Source organism: Arachis ipaensis, chromosome B2, assembly GCF_059453495.1.
Source record: "Arachis ipaensis isolate K30076 ecotype BB chromosome B2, ASM5945349v1, whole genome shotgun sequence".
NCBI classification, from domain to species: Eukaryota; Viridiplantae; Streptophyta; class Magnoliopsida; order Fabales; family Fabaceae; genus Arachis; species Arachis ipaensis.
Window position 1 is genome coordinate 26,788,496 of NC_142437.1, and position 23,273 is coordinate 26,811,768.

At 38.2% G+C, this 23,273-nt stretch overlaps 1 pseudogene; it reads right to left on the reverse strand.

Annotated features, from left to right (window-relative positions):
* Nucleotides 1–45: 45 nt before the first annotated feature.
* Nucleotides 46–22,104, reverse strand: LOC107627059 (putative proteasome inhibitor; annotated as a pseudogene).
* Nucleotides 22,105–23,273: the final 1,169 nt, after the last annotated feature.

The window sequence follows — 23,273 nt, forward strand, 5'->3', positions numbered from 1 at the left end:
TGCACCTGTGCTTGATTGCAGAACAAGGAAAATGAAGTTCAATTCATTTGGTTATCCTACATGGTTCATTTTGTGCACACAAAAGGACAAGGACAGCTAAGTTGACATGTTCACAACCTCAAGTTGAAAAGGAAGAAGGAAGATTTTACAAAAGGAAAAGAAAAAAAAAAGAGGTGAATAGGACATGAAACCATACATACCGTGGAGGATTACTTGCTGAACTGGAATTGGAGGAGACATCTAACTTGGCTAAGATATCCTGATTTAGTCTTTTCACCAGCTGCTCCAAATTCTTGAATTGCTCAGAATAATTGCTGCTTTCATTTGCTATAGTATAATCCGTAACACTGTATGTAGAAAAATTAAAGCATCATGTAAGACCCAAGACCTTTGAAAGAGGGTTATCATTAACTAATTTCAAATTCAGTGTTTCTGTAACCTTAATTTCAGAAATTTCTCTATTAAAGAAAATTAAGGCAAGTTTTGATTTATCGAATTTGAGATGGGTTATGATTATTATCCAATTTTATAATTATTGGATTATTTTCTATATTTAGATTATAAATTTGTCAGTTATGAAATAATAGGGGTTTTACATGGTTTGGATTAGATCAGTAATATTTTAAATATTAGTACTGCTATTTTGGAAAAATAGAGAAATTAATTATATTATTTCTAATTTTTAGTTCTGGGTTTTCTATTGAAAATGATTTGTAAAATTAATGAGCAAATAGTATTTTTCTATATACAATTAGTGTTGGATTTAATTTGGGTTTCAATTACTATATTACCCCTACTTTTATTTGAAATTACAAAATTATCCTTGAACCAGATTTTGCCCTAATCCTAAAACTCAACACACATAACCATAACCCTAAAAACCCTACCCGGTTCCCCTGATCCGGTACACCCCAGGGTACCTAATGCAGCAGCAGCAGCTGCAAACTGATTGAAAGAAAGAAAGAAACAAAAGCAAAAAGAGAGAGAGGCTGAGTTGCGGCTGAGGAAGGGGGGAAGCTCACCGCGTCGCACCGCCACAACAGACCATGCCACCAGGGTCACCGTCGCGAAGCCTCCTCGCCGTCGCATCGCCGCCGAAGCTCCCTGTGTCGCCACTGTTCGCGCAGAGGAGGGTTTAAGGGAGCTGGTGCTGCTACCGTGCCCAGCCGTTGAGCCACGCGTCGCTGCCATCCTTGCGCCGCCATTGCCGTCGCGGAGGAAGGAACCCAGAACAGAGAGGCACACGAAGGAGAGAAGCTTGCGGCTAGCCTTGTCGCCGCCACTGCTTCCGCGTCTTCCAACAGCGCTGCTGTCGCTGCCGTAAATTGCAGCCAGAGGAGGAGCGAGAGACCAGGAAAGGGAGGCGTGTCGTGCTCTGCTGCAGTCGAGCCAGCCTTGCTGCCTCCGCTGCTAGGGGTTGCTCCCGTCACTGTCGCCGGTGAGAAGGAGAGGGCAGTGCGGGAGAAACAGAGTGCGAGGGAGGAGAAGCCGGCTCCGCCACTGCCTTTCACTGCTGCCACATGTTCCTCTGCCACTGCTAAAGGTGAGCTACCGAAACCCTCTGCTGCCCAGAAAACCACCACTAGGACCACTGCTATGTTGGGGGTAAGCTCTCCCCTGTTTCTGCTTCCTAATTCTGCCAATTCAATCTTACTTTGAGGCTGTCGTTGAAACTGTTGGTGCTTAATTAATGGTTATAGTAGGTGACATCGCCGCTGCCATTTATGGAGATAGTTGCTGGCTTTGTGTGGAGATTTCTGTTGCAACTAGTATTTGTTTTGGGACTGTTTTATCTGTTGCTGGAGTCTCTGTTAGCTTGCCCAGTGCTGTTGAGTCACCACTGATGCTGAGAATAGGTGGTGGGAACTGCTAACGAAGCAGGCTGAGTCGCGGCGATTCCGGCTGCCAAGGGCGGTTCTCTGGTTATCGGAACCACTGCTGAAGCTTCTGTCCTTTGGTTCAGTTAGTATTCTTTAGTTACCGTAAGTACCTCTGCCTCGAAACCTTGCCCGTTCATATCCCGTGATGTGTTTTAAGGTTTTCGCAATATTTATGTCTTTAGGATTAAGTTAACGGGGCCACATGTTGCGAGTAAAGGTTGTTTCTTCTGCTGTGAAATTGAGCAAAGCTGTGATTCAAGCTGTTGGTGATTTTGAGTTGAGGCGGAAAGGACTCTGTGAAACGTTTGGATTATGGAATTTGCGTTTTGAGGTAGGGGCGCTTTCCAAAAACTATGTTTTAAGTATTGGAATTATTACATATGGATACTGTTGTGAGATATTGTGTATTTGGTGATTGTATCTGCCTTATGTGTTATTTGATTGACTCGAGTGATTATGGATGTTGGTTTGGTTGAATTGTTGTGCGGCTTTGTGAAATGTTATGTTTTGAAGTGATTCTTTAAAAATTTGAAATCTGAGTTTAATCCGTTGAGGATTGATTTGATTTGAGTCAATTATTTGATGATGTGAAAAGTCGAATGCACTTTTGAATTCAGCCTGGTTTACTTTAATTGACTTGATCTTGGACAAATGATTTGTTACTGAACCGTTTCTTTAAAGCTTTGGAAATGAGTTAAATCGGTTGATATTGAGTTGATTTTGAAATGGTTTTCTTGAGATATGCCACTGAGGCGACTGTTGGATTTAGCTTGCTTTGAATTGATTTCTGGTTTTGAGCTGTTGAAAAGGAATGAGAAACGGTTTAGTTGGGACCCGAACTGGGTGGCAAAAGTCCAAGTTTTAGGGGAGGTGCTGTCGAAATTTCTACAAAATCCTAGTCTTGTTTGAAAGGTTATTTAAAAAGGATTGGATTTGAGAAGTTGTATTATTTGATTTATTAAGAGAATATTTATATTTTCAAGCTTAATTTATTTAGTGAACTTTATGCCTTGAGTTTGACTTATTTAGAAATGAACTATTTTTACCATTTGAATCACTGAAGGAAAGAATGGTGCTCTAATATTGATTTCAATATAAAAAGGAGCTTTTAGTGATTTCAAAGGAATCTAGACTTTTGATTGAGCAATTAAGTTTGAGGCATTTTGGAAGAGTTAGAAAAATGGGTTCCAAAAAGAAACCTGAAAGTGGTTTGATTCAAATGAACCGGTTCCTTTTCAAATGAGTTGGTTTTTGGACCGGGTTGGAACTTGTGATTTTGTATGGTCAGGTTCATAATAAATTCAGTTTTATTTACTTAAACCGAGAATCCATGATTTGAGTTTCAATGAATTTTAAGGAATTGATATAGGTTGACCTTTCCTAAAGACTTGGGACTCTGCCGAGAAGCTTTTATTATAAAATCTCATTGTTGGATGGGTGGTTTTGAATACTTTGAAATAAATCCTTAACTTGCCATGGTTTTGGAAGTTTTAGAAAGAGAATGCCGAGAGTGGCTTTGTTTTAAACAGGGAACTCACTTTGAGTAAATTTGGCTTATGAGCCTAAGATGATTTGAGAAATGAGATCTTTAAAGCCAAGGCTGAAAAGAGTTGAAATTTGATTTCAAATTGAAATGGCTTGAGAAAAGTGATTTGGGGCTTAAATGCCGGTTTTTTGAATTTGATGATGTTGAATGGTGGAAGTGCTGTTTTGTTATGGGCCAGAATGGCTGTGTTTGATTATGAATATTGGCTGGTTCTGGATTGAACCGTGAGCCGGAATGGCTGTGTATGATATTGATTTATGGCTGATTGCCGAATGAGTTATGGGCCGTATGGCTGACTATGAATTATGAATTTAAGCCGGATGGCTGAGATGGATGTTGATCCATGGCTGGGACTGAATGAATATATGCTTGAGATACCTGGGTAGTAGCAAGGGTTGTGGTTCGTCCCACTTGCTCCAGGTCAGAGACTGTGACGCCTGGGTAGTAGCGGTAGTAGTGGTGATTTCACTCGCTCCAGGTTGAGCTTTTAAACACCCTCCTGGGTAGTAGCCGCAGTAGTGGTTATTCCACTGGCTCTGGGTTGAGCGGGTAGTAGCAATGGGGTTGTAGCTCAAACCTACTTGTTCCGCGATGGGTGTTTCTGTCCATGGTTAGCTACCAGGACGTGTCGGATTAGCTATATAACCGACAGATGATATCATCAGCCACTAGGGACAGGCATGCATCATATGCATTTATGTGACATTGTTTGGGTGTGCATATTATACTTGGTTTACCTATATGATTAATTGCTAACTGTTCTACTTGCAATAAATGTTTGTTTGTGCTTGCATCTTCCTATTTGTGTTTGCTACTGGGACTCTGTTAGACTGTGGTGATTGGTTGTTGTTGGATTGTTTGGGCCTAGGGCCGTGGTTGAAATAAGATGAACTGATGGTTGATTTCGGTTTTGTGTTTCTGGTTTGGTATAAAATATGAAAGGCTATTTTGGTTCAGTATAGATAAACCCTTTTGAAAGGCTTTTGAGTTTTTGAGAATTGAACGGTTCCTCTTTTAGAAAAGATTTCCGACTTTACTCTTATTGTAAACCGTCGTTTTTGAAAAGAGGCATGAGACGGTTATTAATCACTGGTGCGGTTATCTTCATGTATCCTATTACAGTAATTCCCAAAAACCCTCTACTGAGAACCCTTTCGAGGATGATGTTCTCACCCTCCCTACATTTTTTCCCTTTCAGGATATGGACGCTGAAGTCACGAAGGGTTTATTTAGTTGTTGTTGAAATGCTCTGTATTGTTTTAGTTATGGTTTATTGAACCCTCGCTATTATCTTGATATATTCTGTAAGAGGGATAGGAATTGTATTGGTTAATGCTTGTAAAGTTATTTATATATAATTATGTATATATATGGATGTACTCTTTATGAATTGTTGTAAGTTGTATGGTATTTATGGATGTACATTATCGAACGAAAGTATTTTTGGGATCGGTATTATGGTTTAAAGTTTTAAACAGGCTCATATTTTATTATTAAATAATATAAGTGTCGTCGAAATGTCCGAGCTATCAGAGTCGCGCAGCCGGAAGCGTGAGCTTTGGTAGTTAGGGTGTTACATTATGGTATCAGAGCAGTCCTTCCTGTAGAGCCTGAGGAATGGACCGACTATACTTCAATTGCATACTCTGAGCGTTTGTCATGGAATAGATCTTGTCGAATGACAAGAATTAGAGCTTTATGCACATGACGATCTATTGATTAACGCCGTTAGTCTTGCATTGCATAATTCTTGGTATTAAGTTTGGCCGGCTTAATACTATTGAATTATGTATATGAAAGCATTGATGGGTTATCATAGATGACGTACTAGTTTTGAGTAAAGCGAATCGTGGGTTTTGGGAACGTTGGAAACTATTTCTCGAGGCTATTCAGTTGTGTGTTTTGGATTTTGTTCGAGTCGACCTGTTCTTTCATGTCCTAACTTGAAGTTCTTTTTTGCTAATCCTTTGAAAAATAGTTTGACTTTTTAACTCTATTCCTCTATTCATATGCATTCTTGTTTGATCTTAAGTGCATATGCTTGGTTGAACTCCTTGTTGTATCTATCTTTCTCTGTTTGAGTTCTTCTTGATTCATGTATCCTTTGACATGACTTTGAACTTGTCCTACTGCACTGTGCATTTTAACTCCGAATTCCGAGTCCATTATTAGAGAAATTGTTGATTCAGTTTTCTCTTATTTGACAGTGATTACAGCCAATTTTGAGATTTTTATAAAAATTTGCTGTTGATTATATATACACTTATATATATGTGGAACTTTGAAAATTCCTTATACAGTTTAATAACTATTTAATTCTAAGGCCCCGTCCATATTTTTACTGGTTTATGGAACTGCATTTACTTTAAATTACAATTGACTTTCTAGTGATTTTACTATAGTTCTAATGCACATCTTCATTTGATTATGTATTTGGATATTTTTTTCAAAATTTTGAAAAGAAAGGATTTTTGACTTTTATTCCGGTTGAGTTTCATTTGATAAGCGTTACTTAACTTATTTTGAATTGAGTTTGATTTAGCATGCTATATGGTTTATGCCATTGCTATTCATTTGAAAATGTTGGACTCATAGCTTTCTCCTTATGAACGGACTAAAGTTTCTCTTAAGCCTTCCATCTCCATAGGTGTCGTGCTTGGCTTTGTTTTCAACTAATCTTTTACATCTTGTGAACATTACCATTGATCTTGGTTTTTCTTCTCTGGTGAACCTCATTCTTATATGAGTCAGTTTGATTCGTTTCAAAACAGTGCATCGTTTAATCTCTCATTATCTTTACATGAGTTTTTAGTCAAAGATTTATCCTTGGAAAATTACTAATGATTGGGTTGTATTTTCCTATGACTTTCGTATTCTTTTGAATCAATTGAAAGCTTGTTTGATGCCTCATGCCTAGTGGATCTTGTTTGAACTACTTTGATTTAAGATTCTTTCTTGTATGGCTTGACTCCTTTTCAAGTACATCCTAATATCCTTGAATATCCTTTTGAAATGGTGATTTCAAGTATACTTTTGGAGTCTTGTTTTAAACTTTTAAAGAAGTTTTGAATTCTCTTGTAAGAAGTTTTAAACGAAATTTATTTTCTGTTGCTTGATTTAGATTGAAACCATGGTTCAATTTTGATGAAGTTAATTTAAAGTTGGGATGCACTATTTTAAATGAAGTTTTGGAAAGTTTCCGTGTTTAGTGGAAACCGGTTCGTTTGTAACGCACCACTTATTTCCTTTACCAAATTGTAAGCAAATTTCTACCTCAGAATTTCTTTTCTAAAGAGAGTTTAACTCCCTCTTTCGTACTTGCTATAAATGTTATACACGCTTGTTTGAATATGAAATTTTGAGAATTTTGAACAAGCATTTGATTACTTCCGAGTTTTTATGAACTGCTTTTGGTTAAGTTTTGCATCTAATTATCTTTCTAAAATATTTGAGGAAATATTTTAGCTCTTAGCCAAACTTGTGTGTATTTTGTTTTTAAATCTCTACATGATCTACTTCAACATGAAATTGTATTGAAGTAAAGCCACATTTATGCTTTTGCTACTCTTTTGAAGAATGTTTGTTGCTCAACTTTTCTTCTAGACTGCAAAGTGGTTTTTCCATAAGTTTTCGACTCTTTCATGAATAATGTATCCGAAAGTATTTGTAATCGTGCTCTTGAGTTCTGTGAGCTTTGTCTTGGGTTTGAGATATTTTCTTCTGTAAACCTCATAGTTCTTCGACTCAGCTTGGACTTGTTTCAAACTAATGCACTGATTCTTCTTCTTATTGGTCCTATTGAATTTCTTGGATCCAATGGTTATCTTTGAAATTGTCAATTGATTTATTTCTAGCAAACTTCATTGCTTGAGCGTCTTTGTTTATCTGGGAATTGGATAAATTCTCTCAAATCTATGAGTACTATCCTTGGCATCTGATTCTCCTTTCTAAATCTTGTATCCTCTGAGTAGACTCGAGAATTGTTTTGATATCACGTGCGACTTGTAGACGTAGTAACACGATGCGTTAGTTCTTTAAGACGTGATATGTGTATACAGAAGTTGAAGCGATAGGTGTACCATGTTATGAGTTAAGAGTGGTTTATTCCTTGCGAACGGATTTGCGGTTGTTAGGCTTATGATTGGCTAAGAGGTTGTAAAATGATTGGTGGAGTTGGAAAATTGAAGTTCTGAGGTGGGAACAAGAATTGTCATTGAACGTTATGCCACTGTTTAAATACCAACATGCTTTGCAGCCTTTTACCACATTAACCACCACTTTGCGTTGTGAACACCTATCTTGATATGCATCCTACTTTGTCACCTCAAGTTTTTGTAAAACCTTGGGATCATATGACCTTGTGCATTGAGCCTATCTTGGGATATTTGCTTTGCAATCACACTCCTACCTTTGTATCTTTATGCATACGACCATCCAAGTATTTGAAAACCGTATATATGTTTATACGTTGAGATATATTTTTGCTTCTTCCTTAAATGTGTTCAAGGGTGAACTGTTATGAAATTTCTTTCGTTTTGTATCAATTTTCGAGGGCAAAAATTTTTATAAGGTGGGTAGAATGTAAGACCCAAGACCTTTGAAAGAGGGCTATCATTAACTAATTTCAAATTCAGTGTTTCTGTAACCTTAATTTCAGAAATTTCTCTATTAAAGAAAATTAAGGCAAGTTTTGATTTATCGAATTTGAGATGGGTTATGATTATTATCCAATTTTATAATTATTGGATTATTTTCTATATTTAGATTATAAATTTGTCAGTTATGAAATAATAGGGGTTTTACATGGTTTGGATTAGATCAGTAATATTTTAAATATTAGTACTGCTATTTTGGAAAAATAGAGAAATTAATTATATTATTTCTAATTTTTAGTTCTGGGTTTTCTATTGAAAATGATTTGTAAAATTAATGAGCAAATAATATTTTTCTATATACAATTAGTGTTGGATTTAATTTGGGTTTCAATTACTATATTACCCCTACTTTTATTTGAAATTACAAAATTATCCTTGAACCCAATTTTGCCCTAATCCTAAAACTCAACACACATAACCATAACACTAAAAACCCTACCCGGTTCCCCTGACCCGGTTCCCCTGACCCGGTACACCCCAGGGTACCTAATGCAGCAGCAGCTGCTGCAAACTGATTGAAAGAAAGAAAGAAACAAAAGCAAAAAGAGAGAGAGGCTGAGTTGCGGCTGAGGAGGGGGGAAGCTCACCGCGTCGCACCGCCACAACAGGCCATGCCGCCAAGGTCACCGTCGCCAAGCCTCCTTGCCGTCGCATCACCGCCGAAGCTCCCTGTGTCACCACTGTTCGCGCAGAGGAGGGTTTAAGGGAGCTGGTGCTGCTACCGTGCCCAGCCGTTGAGCCACGCGTCGCTGCCATCCTTGCGCCGCCATTGCCGTCGCGGAGGAAGGAACCCAGAACAGAGAGGCGCACGAAGGAGAGAAGCTTGCAGCTAGCCTTGTCGCCGCTACTGCTTCCGCGTCTTCCAACAGCGCTGCTGTCACTGCCGTGAATTGCGGCCAGAGGACGAGCGAGAGACTAGGAAAGAGAGGCGTGTCGTGCTCTGCTGGGGGTTTCTCCCGTCACTGTTGCCAGTGAGAAGGAGAGGGCAGTGCGGGAGAAACAAAGTGCGAGGGAGGAGAAGCCGGCTCCGTCACTGCCTTTCACTGCTGCCACATGTTCCTCTGCCACTGCTAAAGGTGAGCTACCAAAACCCTCTGCTACCCAGGAAACCACCACTAGGACCATTGCTATGTTGGGGGTAAGCTCTCCCCTGTTTCTGCTTCCTAATTCTGCCAATTCAATCTTACTTTGAGGCTGTCATTGAAACTGTTGGTGCTTAATTAATGGTTATAGTAGGTGACATCGCCGCTGCCATTTCTGGAGATAGTTGCTGGCTTTGTGTGGAGATTTCTGTTGCAACTAGTATTTGTTTTGGGACTGTTTTATCTGTTGCTGGAATCTCTGTTAGCTTGCCCTGTGCTGTTGAGTCACCACCGATGCTGAGAATAGGTAGTGGGAACTGCTAACGGAGCAGGCTGAGTCGCGGCGATTCTGGCTGCCAAGGGCGGTTCTGTGGTTATCGGAACCACTGCTGAAGCTTCTGTCCTTTGGTTCAATTAGTATTCTTTAGTTACCGTAAGTACCTCTGCCTCGAAACCTTGCCCGTTCATATCCCGTGATGTGTTTTAAGGTTTTCGCAATATTTATGTCTTTAGGATTAAGTTAACGGGGCCACATATTGCGAGTAAAGGTTGTTTCTTCTGCTGTGAAATTGAGCAAAGCTGTGATTCAAGCTGTTGGTGATTTTGAGTTGAGGCGGAAAGGACTCTGTGAAACGTTTGGATTATGGAATTTGCGTTTTGAGGTAGGGGCGCTTTCCAAAAACTATGTTTTAAGTATTGGAATTATTACATATGGATACTGTTGTGAGATATTGTGTATTTGGTGATTGTATCTGCCTTATGTGTTATTTGATTGACTCGAGTGATTATGGATGTTGGTTTGGTTGAATTGTTGTGCGGCTTTGTGAAATGTTATGTTTTGAAGTGATTCTTTAAAGATTTGAAATCTGAGTTTAATCCGTTGAAGATTGATTTGATTTGGGTCAATTATTTGATGATGTGAAAAGTCGAATGCACTTTTGAATTCAGCCTGGTTTACTTTAATTGACTTGATCTTGGACAAATGATTTGTTACTGAACCGTTTCTTTAAAGCTTTGGAAATGAGTTAAATTAATTGATATTGAGTTGATTTTGAAATGGTTTTCTTGAGATATGCCACTGAGGCGACTGTTGGATTTAGCTTGCTTTGAATTGATTTCTGGTTTTGAGCTGTTGAAAAGGAATGAGAAACGGTTTAGTTGGGACCCGAACTGGGTGGCAAAAGTCCAAGTTTTAGGGGAGGTGCTGCCGAAATTTCTACAAAATCCTAGTCTTGTTTGAAAAGTTATTTAAAAAGGATTGGATTTGAGAAGTTGTATTATTTGATTTATTAAGAGAATATTTATATTTTCAAGCTTAATTTATTTAGTGAACTTTATGCCTTGAGTTTGACTTATTTAGAAATGAACTATTTTTACCATTTGAATCACTGAAGGAAAGAATGGTGCTCTAATATTGATTTCAATATAAAAAGGAGCTTTTAGTGATTTCAAAGGAATCTAGACTTTTGATTGAGCAATTAAGTTTGAGGCATTTTGGAAGAGTTAGAAAAATGGGTTCCAAAAAGAAACCTGAAAGTGGTTTGATTCAAATGAACCGGTTCCTTTTCAAATGAGTTGGTATTTGGACCGGGTTGGAACTTGTGATTTTGTATGGTCAGTTTCATAATAAATTCAGTTTTATTTACTTAAACCGAGAATCCATGATTTGAGTTTTAATGAATTTTAAGGAATTGATATAGGTTGACCTTCCCTAAAGACTTGGGACTCTGCCGAGAAGCTTTTATTATAAAATCCCATTGTTGGATGGGTGGTTTTGAATACTTTGAAATAAATCCTTAACTTGCCATGGTTTTGGAAGTTTTTGAAAGAGAATGCCGAGAGTGGCTTTGTTTTAAACAGGGAACTCACTTTGAGTAAATTTGGCTTATGAGCCTAAGATGATTTGAGAAATGAGATCTTTAAAGCCAAGGCTGAAAAGAGTTGAAATTTGATTTCAAATTGAAATGGCTTGAGAAAAGTGATTTGGGGCTTAAATGCCGGTTTTATGAATTTGATGATGTTGAATGGTGGAAGTGCTGTTTTGTTATGGGCCGGAATGGCTGTGTTTGATTATGAATATTGGCTGGTTCTGGATTGAACCGTGAGCCAGAATGGCTGTGTATGATATTGATTTATGGCTGATTGCCGAATGAGTTATGGACCGTATGGCTGACTATGAATTATGAATTTAAGCCGGATGGCTGAGATGGATGTTGATCCATGGCTGGGACTGAATGAATATATGCTTGAGATACCTGGGTAGTAACAAGGGTTGTGGTTCGTCCCACTTGCTCCAGGTCAGAGACTGTGACGCCTGGGTAGTAGCGGTAGTAGTGGTGATTCCACTCGCTCCAGGTTGAGCTTTTAAACACCCGCCTGGGTAGTAGCCGCAGTAGTGGTTATTCCACTGGCTCTGGGTTGAGCGGGTAGTAGCAATGGGGTTGTAGCTCAAATCTACTTGTTCCGCGATGGGTGTTTCTGTCCATGGTTAGCTACCAGGACGTGTCGGATTGGCTATATAATCGACAGATGATATCATCAGCCACTAGGGACAGGCATGCATCATATGCATTTATGTGAAATTGTTTGGGTGTGCATATTATACTTGGTTTGCCTATGTGATTAATTGATAACTGTTCTACTTGCAATAACTGTTTGTTTGTGCTTGCATCTTCCTATTTGTGTTTGCTACTAGGACTCTGTTGGACTGTGGTGATTGGTTGTTGTTGGATTGTTTGGGCCTAGGGTCGTGGTTGAAATAAGATGAACTGATGGTTGATTTCGATTTTGTGTTTCTGGTTTGGTATAAAATATGAAAGGCTATTTTGGTTCAGTATAGATAAACCCTTTTGAAAGGCTTTTGAGTTTTTGAGAATTGAATGGTTCCTCTTTTAGAAAAGATTTCCGACTTTACTCTTATTGTAAACCGTCGTTTTTGAAAAGAGGCATGAGACGGTTATTAATCACTGGTGCGGTTATCTTCATGTATCCTATTACAGTAATTCCCAAAAACCCTCTACTGAGAACCCTTTCGAGGATGATGTTCTCACCCTCCCTACATTTTTCCCCTTTCAGGATATGGACGCTGAAGACACGAAGGGTTTATTTAGTTGTTGTTGAAATGCTCTGTATTGTTTTAGTTATGGTTTATTGAACCCTCGCTATTATCTTGATATATTTTGTAAGAGGGATAGGAATTGTATTGGTTAATGCTTGTAAAGTTATTTATATATAATTATGTATATATATGGATGTACTCTTTATGAGTTGTTGTAAGTTGTATGGTATTTATGGATGTACGTTTTCGAACGAAAGTATTTTTGGGAGTGGTATTGTGGTTTAAAGTTTTAAAGAGGCTCATATTTTAGTATTAAATAATATAAGTGTCGTCGTAATGTCCGAGCTATCAGAGTCGCGCAGCCGGAAGTGTGAGCTTTGGTAGTTAGGGTGTTACATTATGGTATCAGAGCAGTCTTTCCTGTAGAGCCTGAGGAATGGACCGACTATGCTTCAATTGCATACTCTGAGCGTTTGTCATGGAATAGGTCTTGTCGAATGACAAGAATTAGAGCTTTATGCACATGACGATCTATTGATTAACGCCGTTAGTCTTGCATTGCATAATTCTTGGTATTAAGTTTGGCCGGCTTAATACTATTGAATTATGTATATGAAAGCACTGATGTGTTATCATAGATGACGTACTAGTTTTGAGTAAAGCGAATCGTGGGTTTTGGGAATGTTGGAAACTATTTCTCGAGGCTATTCAGTTGTGTGTTTTGGATTTTGTTCGAGTCGACCTGTTCTTTCATGTCCTAACTTGAATTGTGTGTTTTGGATTTTGTTCGAGTCGACCTGTTCTTTCATGTCCTAACTTGAAGTTCTTGTTTGCTAATCCTTTGAAAAATAGTTTGACTTTTCAACTCTATTCCTCTATTCATATGCATTCTTGTTTGATCTTAAGTGCATATGCTTGGTTGAACTCCTTGTTGTATCTATCTTTCTCTGTTTGAGTTCTTCTTGATTCATGTATCCTTTGACATGACTTTGAACTTGTCCTACTGTACTGTGCATTTTAACTCCGGATTCCGAGTCCATTATTAGAGAAATTGTTGATTCAGTTTTCTCTTATTTGACAGTGATTACAGCCAATTTTGAGATTTTTATAAAAATTTGCTGTTGATTATATATACACTTATATATATGTGGAACTTTGAAAATTCCTTATACAGTTTAATAACTATTTAATTCTAAGGCCCCGTCCATATTTTTACTGGTTTATGGAACTGCATTTACTTTAAATTACAATTGACTTTCTAGTGATTTTACTATAGTTCCAATGCACATCTTCATTTGATTATGTATTTGGATATTTTTTTCAAAATTTTGAAAAGAAAGGATTTTTGACTTTTATTCCGGTTGAGTTTCGTTTGATAAGCGTTACTTAACTTTTTTTGAATTGAGTTTGATTTAGCATGCTATATGGTTTATGCCATTGCTGTTCATTTGAAAATGTTGGACTCATAGCTTTCTCCTTATGAACGGACTAAAGTTTCTCTTAAGCCTTCCATCTCCATAGGTGTCGTGCTTGGCTTTCTTTTCAACTAATCTTTTACATCTTGTGAACATTACCATTGATCTTGGTTTTTCTTCTCTGGTGAACCTCATTCTTATATGAGTCAGTTTGATTCGTTTCAAAACAGTGCATCGTTTAATCTCTCATTATCTTTACAAGAGTTTTTAGTCAAAGATTTATCCTTGGGAAATTACTAATGATTGGGTTGTATTTTCCTATGACTTTCGTATTCTTTTGAATCAATTGAAAGCTTGTTTGATGCATCATGCCTATTGGATCTTGTTTGAACTACTTTGATTTAAGATTCTTTCTTGTATGGCTTGACTCCTTTTCAAGTACATCCTAATATCCTTGAATATCCTTTTGAAATGGTGATTTCAAGTATACTTTTGGAGTCTTGTTTTGAACTTTTAAAGAAGTTTTGAATTCTCTTGTAAGAAGTTTTAAATGGAATTTATTTTCTGTTGCTTGATTTAGATTGAAACCATGGTTCAATTTTGACGAAGTTAATTTAAAGTTGGGATGCACTATTTTAAATGAAGTTTTGGAAAGTTTCCTTGTTTAGTGGAAACCGGTTCGTTTGTAACGCACCACTTATTTCCTTTACCAAATTGTAAGCAAATTTCTACCTCAGAATTTCTTTTCTAAAGAGAGTTTAACTCCCTCTTTCATACTTGCTATAAATGTTATACACGCTTGTTTAAATATGAAATTTTGAGAATTTTGAACAAGCATTTGATTACTTCCGAGTTTTTATGAACTGCTTTTGGTTAAGTTGTGCATCTAATTATCTTTCTAAAATATTTGAGGAAATATTTTAGCTCTTAGCCAAACTTGTGTGCATTTTGTTTTTAAAACTCTACATGATCTACTTCAACATGAAATTGTATTGAAGTAAAGCCATATTTATGCTTTTGCTACTCTTTTGAAGAATGTTTGTTGCTCAACTTTTCTTCTAGACTGCAAAGTGATTTTTCCGCAAGTTTTCGACTCTTTCATGAACAATGTATCCGAAAGTATTTGTAATCGTGCTCTTGAGTTCTGTGAGCTTTGTCTTGGGTTTGAGATATTTTCTTCTGTAAACCTCATAATTCTTCGACTCAGCTTGGACTTGTTTCAAACTAATGCACTGATTCTTCTTCTTATTGGTCCTATTGAATTTCTTGGATCCAAGGGTTATCTTTGAAGTTGTCAATTGATTTATTTCTAGCAAACTTCATTGCTTGAGCGTCTTTGTTTATCTGGGAATTGGATAAATTCTCTCAAATCTATGAGTATTATCCTTGGCATCTGATTCTCCTTTCTAAATCTTGTATCCTCTGAGTAGACTCGAGAATTGTTTTGATATCACGTGCGACTTGTAGACGTAGTAACGTGATGCGTTAGTTCTTTAAGACGTGATATGTGTATACAGAAGTTGAAGCGGTAGGTGTACCATGTTATGAGTTAAGAGTGGTTTGTTCCTTGCGAATGGATTTGCAGTTGTTAGGCTTATGATTGGCTAAGAGGTTGTAAAATGATTGGTGGAGTTGGAAAATTGAAGTTCTGAGGTGGGAACAAGAATTGTCATTGAACGTTATGCCACTGTTTAAATACCAACATGCTTTGCAGCCTTTTACCACATTAACCACCACTTTGCGTTGTGAACACCTATCTTGATATGCATCCTACTTTGTCACCTCAAGTTTTTGTAAAACCTTGGGATCATATGACCTTGTGCATTGAACCTATCTTGGGATGTTTGCTTTGCAATCACACTCCTACCTTTGTATCTTTATGCATACGACCATCCAAGTATTTGAAAACCGTATATATGTTTATACGTTGAGATATATTTTTGCTTCTTCCTTAAATGTGTTCAAGGGTGAACTGTTATGAAATTTCTTTCGTTTTGTATCAATTTTCGAGGGCGAAAATTTTTATAAGCTGGGTAGAATGTAAGACCCAATACCTTTGAAAGAGGGCTATCATTAACTAATTTCAAATTCAGTGTTTCTGTAACCTTAATTTCAGAAATTTCTCTATTAAAGAAAATTAAGGCAAGTTTTGATTTATCGAATTTGAGATGGGTTATGATTATTATCCAATTTTATAATTATTGGATTATTTTCTATATTTAGATTATAAATTTGTCAGTTATGAAATAATAGGGGTTTTACATGGTTTGGATTAGATCAGTAATATTTTAAATATTAGTACTGCTATTTTGGAAAAATAGAGAAATTAATTATATTATTTCTAATTTTTAGTTCTGGGTTTTCTATTGAAAATGATTTGTAAAATTAATGAGCAAATAGTATTTTTCTATATACAATTAGTGTTGGATTTAATTTGGGTTTCAATTACTATATTACCCCTACTTTTATTTGAAATTACAAAATTATCCTTGAACCCAATTTTGCCCTAATCCTAAAACTCAACACACATAACCATAACCCTAAAAACCCTACCCGGTTCCCCTGACCCGGTACACCCCAGGGTACCTAATGCAGCAGCAGCAGCTGCAAACTGATTGAAAGAAAGAAAGAAACAAAAGCAAAAAGAGAGAGAGAGGCTGAGTTGCGGCTGAGGAGGAAGGGAAGCTCACCGCGTCGCACTGCCACAATAGGCCATGCCGCCAGGGTCAGTGTCGCCAAGCCTCCATGCCATCGCATTGCCGCCGAAGCTCCCTGTGTCGCCACTGTTCGCGCAGAGGAGGGTTTAAGGGAGCTGGTGCTGCTACCGTGCCTAGCCGTTGAGCCACGCGTCGCTGCCATCCTTGCCCGCCATTGCCGTCGCGGAGGAAGGAACCCAGAACAGAGAGGCGCACGAAGGAGAGAAGCTTGTGGCTAGCCTTGTCGCCGCCACTGCTTTCGCGTCTTCCAACAGCGCTGCTGTCGCTGCCGTGAATTACGGCCAGAGGAGGAGCGAGAGACCAGGAAAGGGAGGCGTGTCGTGCTCTGCTGCAGTCGAGCCAGCCTTGCTGCCTCCGCTGCTGGGGGTTGCTCCCGTCACTGTCGCCGGTGAGAAGGAGAGGGCAGTGCGGGAGAAACAGAGCGCGAGGGAGGAGAAGCCGGCTCCGCCACTGCCTTTCACTGCTGCCACATGTTCCTCTGCCAGTGCTAAAGGTGAGCTACCGAAACCCTCTGCTACCCAGGAAACCACCACTAGGACCACTGCTATGTTGGGGGTAAGCACTCCCTTGTTTCTGCTTCCTAATTCTGCCAATTCAATCTTACTTTGAGGCTGTCGTTGAAACTGTTGGTGCTTAATTAATGGTTATAGTAGGTAACATCGCCGCTGCCATTTCTAGAGATAGTTGCTGGCTTTGTGTGGAGATTTCTGTTGCAACTAGTATTTGTTTTGGGACTGTTTTATCTGTTGCTGTAATCTCTGTTAGCTTGCCCTGTGCTGTTGAGTCACCACCGATGCTGAGAATAGGTGGTGGGAACTGCTAATGGAGCAGGCTGAGTCACGGCGATTCCGGCTGCCAAGGGCGGTTCTGTGGTTATCGGAACCACTGCTGAAGCTTCTGTCCTTGGGTTCAGTTAGTATTCTTTAGTTACCGTAAGTACCTCTGCCTCGAAACCTTGTCCGTTCGTATCCCGTGATGTGTTTTAAGGTTTTCGCAATATTTATGTCTTTAGGATTAAGTTAACGGGGCCACATGTTGCGAGTAAAGGTTGTTTCTTCTGCTGTGAAATTGAGCAAAGCTGTGATTCAAGCTGTTGGTGATTTTGAGTTGAGGCGGAAAGGACTCTGTGAAACGTTTGGATTATGAAATTTGCGTTTTGAGGTAGGGGCGCTTTCCAAAAACTATGTTTTAAGTATTGGAATTATTACATATGGATACTGTTGTGAGATATTGTATATTTGGTGATTGTATCTGCCTTATGTGTTATTTGATTGACTCGAGTGATTATGGATGTTGGTTTGGTTGAATTGTTGTGCGGCTTTGTGAAATATTATGTTTTGAAGTGATTCTTTAAAGATTTGAAATCTGAGTTTAATTCATTGAGGATTGATTTGATTTGAGTCAATTATTTGATGATGTGAAAAGTCGAATGCACTTTTGAATTCAGCCTGGTTTACTTTAATTGACTTGATCTTGGACAAATGATTTGTTACTGAACCATTTCTTTAAAGCTTTGGAAATGAGTTAAATCGGTTGATATTGAGTTGATTTTGAAATGGTTTTCTTGAGATATGCCACTGAGGCGACTGTTGGATTTAGCTTGCTTTGAATTGATTTCTGGTTTTGAGCTGTTGAAAAGGAATGAGAAACGGTTTAGTTGGGACCCGAACTGGGTGGCAAAAGTCCAAATTTTAGGGGAGGTGCTGCCGAAATTTCTACAAAATCCTAGTCTTGTTTGAAAAGTTATTTAAAAAGGATTGGATTTGAGAAGTTGTATTATTTGATTTATTAAGAGAATATTTATATTTTCAAGCTTAATTTATTTAGTGAACTTTATGCCTTGAGTTTGACTTATTTAGAAATGAACTATTTTTACCGTTTGAATCACTGAAGGAAAGAATGGTGCTCTAATATTGATTTCAATATAAAAAGGAGCTTTTAGTGATTTCAAAGGAATCTAGACTTTTGATTGAGCAATTAAGTTTGAGGCATTTTGGAAGAGTTAGAAAAATGGGTTCCAAAAAGAAACCTGAAAGTGGTTTGATTCAAATGAACCGATTTCTTTTCAAATGAGTTGATTTTTGGACCGGGTTGGAACTTGTGATTTTGTATGGTCGGTTTCATAATAAATTCAGTTTTATTTACTTAAACCGAGAATCCATGATTTGAGTTTCAATGAATTTTAAGGAATTGATATAGGTTGACCTTCCCTAAAGACTTGGGACTCTGCCGAGAAGCTTTTATTATAAAATCCCATTGTTGGACGGGTGGTTTTGAATACTTTGAAATAAATCCTTAACTTGCCATGGTTTTGGAAGTTTTGGAAAGAGAATGCCGAGAGTGACTTTGTTTTAAACAGGGAACTCACTTTGAGTAAATTTGGCTTATGAGCCTAAGATGATTTGAGAAATGAGATCTTTAAAGCCAAGGCGGAAAAGAGTTGAAATTTGATTTCAAAGTGAAATGGCTTGAGAAAAGTGATTTGGGGCTTAAATGCCGGTTTTATGAATTTGATGATGTTGAATGGTGGAAGTGCTGTTTTGTTATGGGCCGGAATGGTTGTGTATGATTATGAATATTGGCTGGTTCTGGATTGAACCGTGAGCCGGAATGGCTGTGTATGATATTGATTTATGGCTGATTGCCGAATGAGTTATGGGCCGTATGGCTGACTATGAATTATGAATTTAAGCCGGATGGCTGAGATGGATGTTGATCCATGGCTGGGACTGAATGAATATATGCTTGAGATACCTGGGTAGTAGCAAGGGTTGTGGTTCGTCCCACTTGCTCCAGGTCAGAGACTGTGATGCCTGGGTAGTAGCGGTAGTAGTGGTGATTCCACTTGCTCCAGGTTGAGCTTTTAAATACCCGCCTGGGTAGTAGCCGCAGTAGTGGTTATTCCACTGGCTCTGGGTTGAGCGGGTAGTAGCAATGGGGTTGTAGCTCAAACCTACTTGCTCCGCGATGGGTGTTTCTGTCCATGGTTAGCTACCAGGACGTGTCGGGTTGGCTATATAACCGACAGATGATATCATCAGCCACTAGGGACATGCATGCATCATATGCATTTATGTGACATTGTTTGGGTGTGCATATTATACTTGGTTTGCCTATGTGATTAATTGCTAACTGTTCTACTTGCAATAACTGTTTGTTTGTGCTTGCATCTTCCTATTTGTGTTTGCTATTAGGACTCTGTTGGACTGTGGTGATTGGTTGTTGTTGGATTGTTTAGGCCTAGGGCCGTGGTTGAAATGAGATGAACTGATGGTTGATTTCGGTTTTGTGTTTCTGGTTTGGTGTAAAATATGAAAGGCTATTTTGGTTCAGTATAGATAAACCCTTTTGAAAGGCTTTTGAGTTTTTGAGAATTAAACGGTTCCTCTTTTAGAAAAGATTTCCGACTTTACTCTTATTGTAAACCGTCATTTTTGAAAAGAGGCATGAGACGGTTATTGATCACTGGTGCGGTTATCTTCATGTATCCTATTACAGTAATTCCCAAAAACCCTCTACTGAGAACCCTTTCGAGGATGATGTTCTCACCCCCCTACATTTTTTCCCTTTCAGGATATGGACGCTGAAGTCACGAAGGGTTTATTTAGTTGTTGTTGAAATGCTCTGTATTGTTTTAGTTATGGTTTATTGAACCCTCGCTATTATCTTGATATATTCTATAAGAGGGATAGGAATTGTATTGGTTAATGCTTGTAAAGTTATTTATATATAATTATGTATATATGGATGTACTCTTTTATGAGTTGTTGTAAGTTGTATGGTATTTATGGATGTACGATATCGAACGAAAGTATTTTTGGGAGCGGTATTGCGGTTTAAAGTTTTAAACAATCTCATATTTTAGTATTAAATAATATAAGTATCGTCGTAATGTCCAAGCTATCAGAGTCGCGCAGCCGGAAGCGTGAGCTTTGGTAGTTTGGGTGTTACACACCAGATCATGACATAACTGTAAATTCATAAGAAGTATGATTAACTATAGAAAATTTTAATTTTCACAACATATCCGACACAGGAAAATCTTCACCCAGAAAGAAAAGCAGATAACCTTTGAGCAACAAAACTCAATACACACAAGCTTGAAATTTGCAGCATAGAATGAATATACAAAATATTTCTGGTGATTTTTTTATTTCTTTAACTATTCTATCTTAATATTTGATGTGACACAGAAAGGAATGAGGGAAAAGGGTAAAAGTTGACAATACAAAGTACAAACTCTAATTTCAAATGGTTTTCAAATTACAATTCAGTACTTCAGTTTTCATTAAAAATCATGTATGATTTTTTCCCCACCATAGCCATTATATTTTAGTTTTTGATCTTCCTCTATCAAGAATGGAAATTCTATTTAATTAAAAAGAGTAATAAAATAAGTCATCAACAAATAGAAGCTTCAAACTCCAACACAACCCAATTCAACACGAACAAAGAAAACTAGGTTGGTCAGTTACAAAAATTTTAATTTTGCAATGCATCAAATGAAAGCAAAATCTTGAAGAACTTATTGCTTGAAGGGGAAAAAAGGAGGCTTACCAAATTTCAAGCTGTGCAGGGTCAGAAGACCCTTCTTTCAAGAGCATCAATGAGTAACTTCTCATTTATGACGAGGCACTTTACCAGCACTTTATTTGAAACCTTTTCTGGATTGACATAAACAAAGGCATATTCTTGGTCTAGTTGGTTCCCGTTCTCTACAGACACCTCCTCTACACACAATCACAAACCACATATTAAAAATGATCAGTAAATGCTAATTATAAACTTCAGGCTGCATATATCAATTTGCTACATCTTCTCTTGACACCACAAGGTATCTTCTAACTTCATCTTAATTGACTTGATCCTCAGATTAGATTGCATAACCTAATCCTTTGTCTAGTATGGAAGCCCAAGGATAGTGCAGTTTTCCGGCATGAATTGCCATTATTTGTGGTTATCATGGTTTATTAACAGCTACCACCTTAGAAAGCTCAACTTTTCTTTATAATCTAAATAATGAATCTCTGTAATTCACTCAATCAATCACATATCAGTATTTGATGGTTTTCAATAAATCATCAACTCAAGAACAAATAATCTTTTAAAGTACATGTTGAACGGCTAAATACACATATTCAATCTTGATGGATAAAATGTTCCTAAAATATCTGAGGATTTGAATTGCATGCATCGCCAGCATAAAAAAATCTTAAGTATACATCTAATTATATATTTTCACATTATCAACAATACATGACTCACCTCGTCACTATTTTTAAAGTCATAAACAATTAGATAATCCTATAAAACTCTCTTACACTGATTAGATGAAAATTGTTCTACATAGCTAGTGCTACAAACTTAGGGCACGTTTGGTTTACCTTTTTACTTTCTATGTTTTCTGTTTCTTGCAAAGAAAGAAGTGAAAATAGAAAACAGAATTGTCAATTATTTTCACTAAAGAAGAGTGATCATTAATGATATTTGGATATTTCACATAAAATATATCGAAATTAAATGATTTCGTTAAAGAAAAAAGAGAGAACAAAATGGAAAATTAGTGAAAGTGTTACCAGTGGAGGGAGGTGAGAGGGCGTCGTCGGAGACGGCTTGGGAGCCGGTGGCAGGGAGGAGGTAGCCGGAAGAGAGGAAGGTGGCGTGAACGACAAACGCTGCTTTGTCGTGGTCGTTTAGAAAGGAAGGCCTCGCCGCCCTTATGACTGCCATCACCGACTTATCCGTAGCCATTGTCGGTTTATGATTCTAACGTTTGGGACACTACGTTTCAGCTTCCGGAGTGGAGAGGAGTCAATAGTGTGTTGTGGTTCTTTTCTTTCTTTCTTTTGAATTTTGACATAGAAGGTGTTTGTTTCTTCGGGGAGAAGTTGAGGAAGGGAGGTTTTCAGCGTGAAACGACGTCGTTTTATATCATTTTGGCGCCACAGCAAACACTAAACTATTTCTGTTTTGCCAACATGTCAGGAAGGAGGCCAACTCATCTTTTCGGTTGCGCCAGATAGACGAAATGTGCCAAAAGGATGAGTCTGAGTCCCGGAGTGCAACTTTAGGGATGAATATGAGTAACTTTTACGTTCAGGGACTACTATGAAGCTCGGGTATAACTTCAGGGACCACTTTGAGACTTATCTCCCAAAATTGATGCATTTTTAAGGTTCTGATTCGGGGCCGAAATGGCCCGGGTATGGTCTGAAAAAAAAAAGTAAAATATCTGAAGAGAAACCGAGATCAGGTCTGGGTCATGCTCGGGTCACCCAGCCCAGTCCGGTGAGTAGTTAATGCTTCAAAATTTGAAATATACTTAGGGGCTAGAACTCGGTAGAAGAAGAAACTGTTTCCTCCTCTCTCTCGATTAGGGCACGGTGGCCCCCTCTCTGTGTCTCATCCCCACCTTGTCGCAGCCGCAGACGCCACCGTCTATAGCAGCCGCAGAGTCATGCCGATAGTGCTGCCCTGCTTCACGGTGCTTCTCTGCTTCTCAACGCTCTCTGTTTCACGTCGACGGTGCTGTGCTGCTTCAGTGATGACGACAACCCTCGTTGGCTACGACGACCCTCAAAGACGACAACGATTCTCATGACGACTACTTTTCAACGCTTCTCTCCTACTTTTTCCAGCGTTGCTACCCCTATTCTTCTTCTTCTCGGCCACCATCAATTCCTGCGAAGCTCATTGACGAAGACGACCCTCAGTGACAATTGCTTCTCTGCTCCTTTTTCCCGATGATGCTGCCCTTGTTCTTCTTCTTCTCTACTCAACTGAGCCTTTTTCCTGTTCTTCTTCTCAAGTAAATCGATATCTCCTTTTTTGTTTAAAAGAAATCATTAATGTTGATCTTCTGAATCGGTGTTCTCCTTCTCAGTGAGCTGGAAATTTTTTTTTTGGGAAAAAATTAAATA